Source organism: Aythya ferina (assembly GCF_964211825.1).
Source record: "Aythya ferina genome assembly, chromosome: Z".
NCBI lineage: Eukaryota > Metazoa > Chordata > Aves > Anseriformes > Anatidae > Aythya > Aythya ferina.
In genome coordinates this window covers 40,376,761-40,389,126 of record NC_140299.1, presented here as the reverse complement: position 1 = coordinate 40,389,126, position 12,366 = coordinate 40,376,761, and positions in this window count along the sequence as shown.

Sequence of the window (12,366 nt, the reverse complement as noted above, 5' to 3'; positions counted from 1 at the left end):
ATTCAACATTTTGTTTCTTGGTGATGTTTGAGAGCATTGCATTCTGGCCTAGGATCCTTGTTTGAACATCAGTATTTCAAATCATAATCTGTTATCCTACCAAGAATAAATATCTGTATTCTGACTATATGTGAATTTCAGTTGTTAATGCTTTTTAATGACAATTCCACTAATTAGTATGTAGAAAACTTTTAGTTGTTGTTGTTGTTTATACTTACAATATCATGGATTCACTATGTGATCAGGAGTCTTGTTTATTAAACCTTTTCTGACAGATTGGAAAGAGTGAGAACTTCATTGACTTTCTGAACCTAATACCCTGCTTTATTTTCTTCCAATATTTTTCCATTTCTATCTTTATTTTAATGGCTGAATGCTCTTAGAGTTACCTAGGGAACCCTGCTGCTAACAAGAAGGTAAGAGCTGAGTTTCTTGATTGAAATACTTCCCATGGAAGAGTTCTGCCCAATTAACAATGACAGAGACCAGAATGTTTTTCCAGAAGCCTTTTCACAAGCACGAAGGCTGTAAATTTTGAAAGCAGCAATAAGGCTATGTTTTCTGGCTTTAATAAAATGAAAATTATGGGTGAATGCTTTTTGTTATGTGAGTCAGTGAAAACACATGCTGTCTCACATCCAGACTGTGAAAAAAGACTAAAGTTACCATAGATTCAGAATATACCCATCAGTTTCTCTTCTCTTTTTTTTTCCTGTTGTGCTTGAAAATGAAAGATCAGATGATACAGCCCTGCCCCTGAAACATAACAAGGTTTTTGTTTTGCTGTGTTGACAAGGGTTGTGTTGCTGATTAAGACAGGATTTTGCTGGTGATTAATGTCTCTGGAGCATGTGCTGGAAACCCGTGGTGTTATTATTTTTTTTTCTTTTTTCTTAGAAATACTGTTCACAAATCAATACCCTCCTCCAACAGTTATAGACATGATGAGATCAACTATTCTCTGAAATTGTTTACCTCCTCTACCTTTTCTGGGGAGCTGGAGTTGTTGTTGTCAGTAGTAAGTAGGAATCTGACTTAAGCCACCCTCGCGATGAGACTAAATCATGTTTTTGCCCCACGAAGCTGGAAATCTTCAAGATACACAAGTGACTCTGGTGGTTCAGACTAGTTCCAATAGTATGTCACTGCTCAGAGGACACATCTGGATACCCAGAGAAGACTAATCAAAAAGTCACAGCATCACAGAATCACAGAATGTTTGAGGTTGGAAGAGACCTCTGGAGGTCATCCAGTCCAATCTCCCTGCTCAAGCACCATCACCTAGAGCACATTGCATAAGATGACGTCTGGATGGGTTTCGAATATCGACAGAGAAAGAGACTACACTACTGTTGCAGTGCTCTGCTCTGTCACCTTCACAGTATATTCATATTCATCATATTCAGATGGAACTCTGTGTTTCAGTTTGTACCTCTTGCTTCTCATCCCACTGCTGGGCACCACTGAAAAAAGTCTGGCCCCATCCTCTTGACACCCTCCCTTCAGATATTTGTAGACATTGATAGGATCCCCTCTCAGACTTCTCCAAGCTAAACAGGCCCAGCTCTCTCAGCCTGTCCTCATGTAAGACATGCTGCAGTCCTCTAATCATCTTCGTAGCCCTCCTCTGAACTCCCTCCAGTAGCTCCATGTCCCTCTTGTGCTGGGAAGCCCAGAACTGGACACAATACTCCAGGTATGGCCACACCAGAGCTGAGCAGAGGGGGAGGATCACCTCCCTTGACCTGCTGGCAACACTCTTCTGAATGCAGCCCAGGATACCGCTGGCCTTCTTGGCCACAAGGGCACATTGCTGACCCATGGTCAGCCTGCTCTCCACCAGGACTCCCAGGTCCCTGTCTGCAGAGCTGCTCCCCAGCAGAGCAGCCCCCAGCCTGTACTGGTGTTTCGGGTTGCTCCTGCCCAGGTGCAGGACCCTGCACTTGCCCTTGAGAGGAACCTTCGTGAGGTTCCTCTTGGCCCATCCCTCCAGCCTCTCCAGGTCCCTCTGTATGAGAGCACAGTCTTCCAGGAGTATCAGCTGCTCCTCCCTGATTTGTTTTCTAAGTAACCCTCAAAAGTTCTCACTAAAAAACTCTGAAGTCTTCCCTTGAACCCATATAAATTCTTTAACATCTCTGTGTATATGAGCTGCAGTCTCTGATTTCTCCTTTTCAGGAAGGTTAGCGGTTTAGTGTTTGTTGGGAGGAACAAGAAAGGTTATACCATTGAGGTTACACTGTCTCCATTATTGGATATTGGCTGTTTTCAGTTGCACACAATTCCTGAAATGTGCAACTTTGCATCGTCCTCCACTCTTAGCTTTTTCTCCCCTTCTTGTAAGTCAGTGTGTGTACCTATTTATATAAATTTTGGTGGGCAAAAACCAGTTCTTGTTCACCCAAGGTATTAGGAAAGTTGTCGGACATCCTTTGCACTGTTAAAAGCTCATGCAGTCTTTCTGGTTTGCTTTGCTTTGTTTTTGTTCAAGACATTTAAAAAGAAAAAAGTGAAAGCATAGCTAGGAACGAATCATCAATGAACACTTTGATAACTTTACCTGTTTACCTTTTTCTGGTGTAATGAATTTAATTAATGGGTGAAATTAATTTGGGTGAAATTTAGCTAATGTTATTGACATCATCTAAATCAGTTGCAATGTCATAAAATGCACAGAATTAAAAGTGAGGTTCTGCATGCTGCTGAGTTCCTCAATCCTACCTTTGTTAAATACATTTTTAATTTGTTTTTAAATACAAACAACTCCGCTCTTCTTTCATAAGAATGGTTGTACAACAGTTCAGGTGATCCTGTACACAGAGGAGACTTTGCAAATTAGACAAAACATGTGAAGAACAAATTCTTGTGTCTCACTATGATTTTTGATGTCAGAGTTCAGGAATCTCTGAATTATTAATGTAATTATACTGCAAGTTAACAATTCATTGTGACATGTCAGTCAGCACTAAAGTTATGCAAGTTCAGAGAAAGTAACATTTATAAATATTTAACATGAACATGCTAAGGTTTGTGTGTTGTTAACACAAGTGACTGATGTGACTGTCCAAAGTTATCAAGTATCTCATTATCTGGGATACCAGACTGATTTCAGCATAAAAGCTCTGCTTTCAACAGGTAGAAATCAGGTGACTCAATGAGAAAAGCCAGTGTGGATGTTCATCTGCTCTTATTAGGGAATTGTTGCAAGACTTCTTTTCTGGCACTTTTTAAACACTACTTAATCAAAGTAATAAATGGAAATACTTTCGGAATTTCACTGTCTGCTCTTATGTTTCTAGGTTTGGGTGTATAACCAGATTAGTGATAAATGCATCTAACAAAGCACGAGTAACAACAGCATCTTAGGTGACCTAAAGAAAAATATGAAGACAAATATTATTTATTGAAACCATGAAGGCCAAAATCTCGTTTAATATTTTATTCAGAAAAACCCCATTATGCATCCAGGAGTACAGGAGGATGAGCACTTAGAATTGTGGCATCACAATTTTAGTTTGGAAGGGACCTCTGGAGATTATCTAGTCTACTTCCTTGCTCAGGGGGGTTGTTCTTCAGGCTGAACAGTCCAAACTTTCTCAGCCTCTTCTCATCTGAGAGATGCTCCAATCCCCTAATCATCTTTGTGCCCTACAAACCCACTCATCTAATTTTGAAGGCTATCATGTTGGTCAGGCAGGATTTACCCCCTGTGAATCCATCCCGACTGCTCCCAGTCACCTTCTTGCCCTTCATATCTTTGGAAATAGTTTCCAGAATTATTTGCTCTGTCAGTTTTCTTGTGATTGAGCTGAGGCTGACCAGTATACTTTCCTGGGTCCTCTTTCTTGACCTCCTTCAAGGTAGAGGTGACACTTGTTCTCCTCTAGGCCACAGGAGTGTCTCCCAGTTCACATGACCTTTCAAAGATAACTAAGATTAATCTTACGATGACAAGGGTCAGCTCCCTCAGCTTTCATGGGTGCATCCTGTCAGGAGCCATGGACTTGAGTGTGTTGAATCCATTTAAAAGCCCCTTAAACTGACCCTCTTCCACCAAGGTCTTCTTTCTTGCTCCAGACTTTCCTAAAGGCCCCTGGGGCTTGGGATATCTGAGGGCAAGTCCAAGGCAAAGAGGACATTGAGTTCATCATTCTTGTCTCTATTCTTTGTCACCAGACACTCTGCCCCAATTAGTAGCATTTTCCCTAATCTTCCTTTGTCCATTACTTCCCTTCCTACCATGGTGCTCTTCCAATGCTTTATTGCATTTTCTTGACACCCTCCTGTTAGGTACTTGAAGACAGTAGTAGAGCCACCTGGTAGATTTTTCTCCTTATTGTTGAATAAACCCAGCTCTCACAGCTTCTGCTCACACAACACTTGTTCCAGGTCCTTGACTAGCTTGATGGTCTCTACTGGTCTCTCTGCAGTATTTCAATGTCTTTCTTATTTTCTGGAGCCCCAAACTGGACACTGTACTCAGAATGTTGTCGTTTAGGCACAGAACACTTCATTTGATTTGGCTTCTTGAACTGTTTTAATAAAATGTTCAAAATAACTGCAATATTAACATTAAATTTGACCTCTAAAGCAGTTACCAAATAGGTTGAGAGCCATATGTGGACCACCTCTCCTGCTCTGGGTAAAAGATCCTTTTTTAACATTGAGGGTGAAATTTGTGAATCCACAGCTCTCAGAAGTCAGATTATGTTGTTCAGATTGAATGCTCAGAAATGGAAGGAAACGATGTTCTATGCAAGCTAAATACTTGTGGTTTGGGAACTTGCTTGTCAGTGATTACAAATAAAGCTTATAACATAATTATTTATTTATTTGTTTGTTTGTTTATTTAAGTCCCCCTCTCTTCTCCTTACAGACCCAGGTTTCACTTTTAAGCTGTCAAAGCATATTGATATGACAGAAGAGAACAACCAATTTTGCTTAAGGAAATGCAAGTCTCAAACAGTTCAATCAGGCTAGATAATGCAAAAACCCTTATAAGCAGATGGCTATTCAGAATATCAGCTGTCACCTCCGAAATCTTCAGATCCTGCAATACTCAGTCCTGTACTTGCAACTTAGAATGCCATATTGCATTATGAATTTATTAACATGGATTTCTAGAAATAGGGAGCTGATATCAAGACTGAAGTTTTCTTTGAGTCAGGGACTTGTTTGTTCCTCTGTATTCTAAGCAGTGAAATTTTTAATTAAGTTGATGGCAAGATATCCAGATTCAAAGTGTGAGTGAATGAATTATGTCATGCTTTTCTTTTCAAGACTGGGAAGAAAAAACAGATTCTTGGAATTTGTCATCATTTTTGACAGCTCCAGCTGCTGCATCTTGCAGTTTGCATCCTTTCCAGTTATATTTCACAGTTCTGTTGATGACTGACATTCAGAGTCATATTATTAGGAATTCTTAAATAGGTCGCTTTGAGGTGGTAAATAGGAGAAGGTAAGAGTGTGTAGAAGGAGAGTAGGTAGAAAAGGGTATAAAAGGGACGGTCATGTGTGAAACAGGGCTGCTCAATGCACTTGTCTGGCTGTGCCTGGTCATCAGAGTTTGTCTCATATCTCCTCATTAAATCTGTTCTCCCTGCATATTTGCACTTGCTATCCTGTGAGTGTGCATGCCGAAAGACTGCATGCCACCTCCTGGTGGGAGCTGTGTGTGTGCAAGTGACACCTGTGCCAGCTGCTGGAGTCAGGCCAGGGGTGTAGGTGCCCTACAGACTGTGGTGCCAGCTACAAGAGTGAGTGGGGTTCCCTATCCTCAGCCATGGGGCAAGGCAGTTTACACTCCCAAACCAGTGAGCAAGGTGAGTGAGGGGGCTCCACCACCAGCTGGAGCAGGGCCACAGGTTACAGCCTGGGAGCCTGGTGCTTCTGGTGGGGCGCGAGCGCCTGTATCTTCCCCAGCCTGGGGTGTATGTTTGTGTATTTGCCTGCACACTTTAAGCTGGACCAGTCAGCAAGAAGTGGGCCCTCAGGGCTGTGCTGGTATGCACAGGGGGACTTGCAGATACAGTGAGTCTGAGGGATGAGTGTGCGAGTCCATGAGCACTGGGCTGGGCCCCAGCATCCAGCGAGGAATGAATGGTTCTGGGCCAGAGCAGCTGGAGGAGGCTGCTGTACTCTGCACCTCACTTCATGGTCATCATTAATCTGGAAAATTTTTAAAGCATAGAGAGAAACTCTTCTATGTGCACATTAATGTAGATAGAAAAGGACTTAGTTCTGGCAATATGCTTTGTCTGCAGATATTTTAGCTAGATTTGTTGCTGTTTAGTTCTGTGTTAGTGATGAGGAAATATATTTGATGATTCTTCCACTAATGTGCAAAATCCTTGTTAGTATGGTCACTAAATGTCTTGTTTTCTCTGAAGAGGAAGCAAAAAGATTATTAATCATCTCCCAAGTGCAATGAGATGCAACTGCAAACCTCATCTGAAGTAAAGGTCATAGCAGGAGAGGGAGTAAGACAATAGGATTAAATATAAGATTATTATTCAATTTTAGTTCTGAAAGTGGAGAATGGTTCACTCTGTCTTTCCAAAAAATGTGAGTTGTACTTTTTTTTTTTTTTTAAGGCATAGAGAGGTTGACCTCAAAGACTCCTTTGGATTCAAAGAATTTGTGATGGTCTTCTTATATGGCAGAAGGAAAGACAAGTGAGGTAAGAAACTGTTCCTTCTCTTTTGTTATAGCTAAGAAATTTCAGTGTGCACATCTGTAACATGCTTGTAACTTTGATTAATGAAACATGCATCTTGTAGCCTTTAAGTTCAGTTTATTTAGCAGACATACATTTAAACATGCAGTTTTCATTGGGAAGGTTAAATCCAAATTCACTTTCATTCAACTAAGTATATTTTCCTTTTTATATACAAGGCTAAAAATATATTAAATCTGTGAATAATCATGTGATGTGTACAGGAAACAAATAAGGTTTTTCAAGTACAGCAAACACTGTTGTGTACTTTCTAGGTTGGACTTGTTGACACATATAAATGTCAGTAGAACAAAATAAGAATAGGTCTATATTGCTCTATGCTGTCCAAGCGGGTTTTTCTACCCAGAAAATATAGTACGGAGAGAGAGAAAACACAATTATCCTAAACACTTTTTTAGTTAAACAAAGGTACAGAAATCAACCTCCAAGAAACTGCAGTTGGTTATGGGGCAGTTTCCAAGACAACCTCCTAAGAGTAATTCCTGTTTTTTTTCTCCAAGTTACTCTGTGGAATCTCCTAAGCTTGGTGAACTAAGTGTCAAAAGCTGGTACAGTTGAATTAGCTACCCTTTTAATAATCAAACCAAAATACTTAAGCACATCACATGTGAATTAAAATGTGTTTTGATTCTGTATAATCAACTACATGTTTTAGATTTTTCTTAGACATCTTTAAATAAACTATCATTATTCAGTTGCCAACAAGGTTGCATTATGTGATGATGTTTTTAGAAATATTCTTGTATCTGAAATATATTAGCATAAGAAATGTCAGGCCTGGACCATCTCTGAAGCATTTTCTAGCAACTCTTCCCTCCCACTGCCCCAAACTGACAAGCACATGTTACACCAAAATCAAGGAGAACAGATTACAGTTCTATGTACTTTGGAATTTCATAACCAATCCTCCACCTTGCCTGCAGAAAACCAATTTCCATTTCCACTCAGATGGGTGCAAACTAAATTCAGCTACATGTGAGAATAGATCCTGGCCTATTCATTGTTTTGCACTAATATCATTTAATGGGTTGCTGTTGTGTATATCCACTTTAAATGTGTAGCTGTCATATAGAACAGTAATTTTTGATGAATACAAAGAGTATCAGTAAATCTACAATACGTGTGAGAGCTTTTAAAGTATTTGATTCCATATTAGACTACATGTGCATGAAATGAACTCAAAACACAGTGCTACTTGATGTGAAGTGTTTTCACAACTAAAAAATAAAGCTTTAAATTGCTGCTTAAAATCACTCTCTACTGATCTAGTAGCACTGTCATTCTTTACTGAAGACTAGCATTTAAACTACAGGATTATGGGATTGTGTTAGCCTTATTTAAATTTATTTGTCTGAAATATAGAGTATCAGTTGATTATATTAATACATTGTTGCTCTTCATGGCAAAACTTCACATCAAGCATCTTCCTATTCCTCTATGCCAAGAAAATATGCCTTAAAGTGTGAGTGGTGGTAAAATATTATGAAAGAACTCTTTTGTTTTGTTTTATCATTACTTGAGATTGTGGCACAATTGTTTTGATTTAATTTCTCAGGTAGGGCTGACAACGCCCAATTCCATATGAAATCATTTGACTCATAGAAAAAGTATTTAGCATTCTTTGCAGAAGGAAGAGATTAAATCTTGCTCAAGTCCAGCTCAAACAGAGATAGCACATAAGTAGCATTCCTTCTTTGCTAAATTCCAGTAGCATGCTGCCATTTCTAAACAGGAAAAAGAAGAAATTATGTGCCTGTGTTCCACTGAGGGCAGCTGTTCTTACTGCAGCTGTAGAAAAATGATGTATTTTAGCTCTTACCCACGTTTTTCAAAGCTTTTAAAACTTGAGCTTGACTGTAGCATGAGGTTGCAGTTTTCTGAGTAACTCCTCTCTGCTTATTTTCACAGTCACTCAAAACTCATGTATTGCCCTGAAAATGCTAAATGTTATTTTCATGTAGGCTGAGGGAAAAATAAATAAATAAATAAATAAATAGAACGAAGAGGCTTTTACGGTAGAAACTGCTTGCACTTCACATGTTTTTCATAATGCTCTGAGTTTAGCCGTGGCTACTACGAAATGGTTTGAGGTAAGAGAGATCACGAGAGAATCACTTCTGAACACAGTTAAGTCTGTACTCGGACACAAGGGGGCGCACTAATACTTTATTGTCAGTAATTCAGGGCGACAGGACTGCCTGTGACAGGCACTGGAGTCGTTTCTCAGGCTGTCGTCATGGTCCCTTGAAAATACTCATGATTTTAATTTTCCATCCTTCAGGTAAAGAACATTAGGGATATGTATGGTGGCAGATCCACTGCTGAATTTTTTATTTATTTATTGTTTTGAGCGGGGAGGTAAAGATTACGACAAAATTCAAATCAGAATTGCTTTTTAATCTGTGTTTGGTTATCAGCATGTATAAATTTTACTTCCAAGACAAGAAAAAAGCTGTAAAATCATGTTGAAATTCAAACTGATTCCCTCAGATACTTATGCTAAAAAGCATAGGTAAAATACGGAAAAACAGTTTAACTGAAAACTGAGATGCTAGAACATAAGATGTAGCTTGCAGAGAGGGTCTGTGTACTTATTTCACTCCTTTGTTACATCTACCTTCAATCTTTTTTTTGCAGATATAGTTTGAGGAAAACCCAAATTTCGTAACTGGGCTTCAACAATCAGATGCTGTAGTGTAACTCTCGTCAGAGATGTCTTAGTACTTTATACTGCATTTAACAAATAAAAGTGGGATCCTTCACCTTGAAACAATATATCCCATTTTGGTAAACTTCTGTCAGTGTACTTTTTGCATAACTTATTCAGCTTTCAAATCTCTTGATTGCAGAATATAATATTGAAGTGTGACTGCATGACTGCCTATAATACTGCCAAAAATTTACGCTAGTCTGAAAGAGGTACTACTACAAGAGTATGAAAATATAGCTACAATAAAAAATAAAAATAAAAAAGTAATGTTACAGTCATTAAGTCTGAAAGCACTGTGTTAACTTTGAAGTAGTTAATGCATACAGTTATGACTATTTAATGCTTTGCAGAAAATCTGGGATTTCTAACTTGTTTGGGGGCAACTTTGTTGGGAACATTTTGTATGCTGTATCACTTAAACTTTTAGTGGAAGGTATGCATACATTTTAAATCCTCAGAAGCAATTAGTTAACTCTAGGACTATTTTTTAATATTTTGTTCTATTCCACACATCCAGAAGTGTCCTCCTGAATGTTTTGCCTTTGTATGGGATACCTCACTCTGGAGAGCAGGGGCATCACTTATGTGATTGCTCCTTACCCACATGAGACCATTTGTATGCAGGGTTGTGACTTTGTTTTATCACTGATGTAGGTAATATAAGCCTCTTTAAGGCACTACTAACGAGTTACTATATATATGTATCTTGCCAGAATGAGTCATTTAAGTGGTTCTCAATCTGAAGGGTGTTGCTCAATCTACTGAATTTTGAAAGGTTTTTTGTTGAAACTCTCCTTTGCACAGTTCAGGTATCTACACTGGACTCTACTGTGGCCAACATCATGTTGATGACTTACCTCTAACACTTTACCTTCTTCTTCCTTCTTTCCTTTCCCACCTCTCCATCACCTCCAAATAATTCATGCTTAAATAAATCCAGGCCAGGAAACAGTTAGTAACATCGCCCAAATTCATCTTGGTGTTGCATCTGAATGACATTTCTCTTTCAAAGAACACTAATGTTTGCTTCTAAAAGTGCACTCTGCCTTCTCAGGGACTGCTAATTTGCCACTGCTAAATGATGTACAGGCAACTCTCTGAAAAATAAATTTGTTGATCATCATCCTAATAGAAATAGTGATAAAATAAGTTAGAAAGAAGGGTGATTTTGGCAAAAGTCACTTATAATATTTTTAGTAACAAAGAATTAAATGTCCCCAAAGTCTCTAGCTAATGGAATAGACTCATCACCACCCACTTTCCCACAAGCATAGAAAAAGTGAATCAGCTTAATTATACTGAGTTTTGTGTATTCATTGATTTCCTGGTGAGTTGCAATGGATAATAAATCCTACACAGCTGTAGAAATGGAGGAGAGAAAGTCCCCTTGGACTTTTTTTGGGAGTTTGTGATAAACCTTCCACAGGCAATGTGTTTCCATGCAGTTCTTCTAGAACTAGATCATCTCTCTAGCTGGGAGATAGAATCTAAAATTATCCTTAGTGGATAGGATCACTGTTCAGAGATTTTTTAAATAATTAAACAGATACTCTAATGAGTGTGATTGCATTTTTTTTTTTTTTTTTTTTGCTTTGTGCACTGTATGCACAAAGAAATGAATCACCAGTGATTCCCCATGTCATTGAAACACTGAGCAAAGTAAGATCCATCCCTCCTGTCCTCTCCCATGTGATTGTTCAGTAGAGAAATATTGGAGGATATTTTTTAGACTGTCCAGGCTCTTGCATACTCTGGTTTAAAGCAATTCCCTCTAGTAGAGCAGACTGTGGTAAATATGTTTTGTTGACCTAATACCACCAGAAGCAAAGAGTCTGACATTAATTTAGAAGGTCAGATACTTGATCTTGTTCTCAGCACTATTCCGGATGAACTTTCTGTCTAACTGCACTTTTTCTCTGACCCCTCTGAGCATTTCAGTTGTTTAGATTTCCTCATCTTGTGGTAAGCTAACTGTCAAATCAAAAATAGAAAAGCAAGACTAAATCTATGTGGAATTAAACAGGGGCAAATCAAAACTTCTACAACTCACAAGAGAATGTGCAAGTGGAAAAGCAAATCCAGCAAACCAGTTTTGTCTAATATTTGTGAGGAGAGAGAGGAAAGTTTCTCCAGCACTGTATTCTTATTTCTTATAAACATCTACTAACTTTAAAGTACCGTTTATGTTCAATCAAATGTACTCCAGGTATTGACATGAGGCTAGTAAATGTCTTATTGGAGTTCATTTGAAAGTCTAAATGGCAAATGTTTGCACTGTCTTGGCCTACTTGTTCAAATGTAGTTGTGCACTGCCTTATTAACAAAGTCTCAAACTTTTAAAGCTCGATGTAATGTGCTGGTAAGGCCACAGTTGGAGTACTGGGTCCAGCTCCCCAGTACAAGAAAGATAATGAGCTCCCGGGCAGAGTCCAGCGAAGAGCATGAAGATGATGAAGGGACTGGAACATCTCCCCTGTGAGGGAAGGCTGAGAGAGTTGGGACTGTTCAGCCTAAAGAAGAGAAGGCACAGAGGGGATGTTATCAACATTTCAACATATCAACATTTGGGTATAAATTCCCAAAGAGAAACTGTTGAGATGATGGAGACAGGTTTTTGATAATGGTGCCCAGTGACAAGGCAAGAAACAATGGGCACAAACTGGAACACAGTAAGTTCCACCTGAGCGTAAGGAAACGCTTCCCTGTGGAGCTGATCAAGAACCAGTGCAGGTTGAGAAGGCTGTGGACTCCACAACCAGAGAGATGGTGGATTTTTCCTCCTTGGTGTTTTTCAAAACTTGGTTGTGGGTAGCCCTTGCTTGAGTAGGGTAGTTGGACCAGACGTCTTCCAGAGGTCCCTGCCCACCTCAACTGTTCTGTGTTTCTTTTTTTAGTTCTTCAGAGTTAAATCTCAAATTGG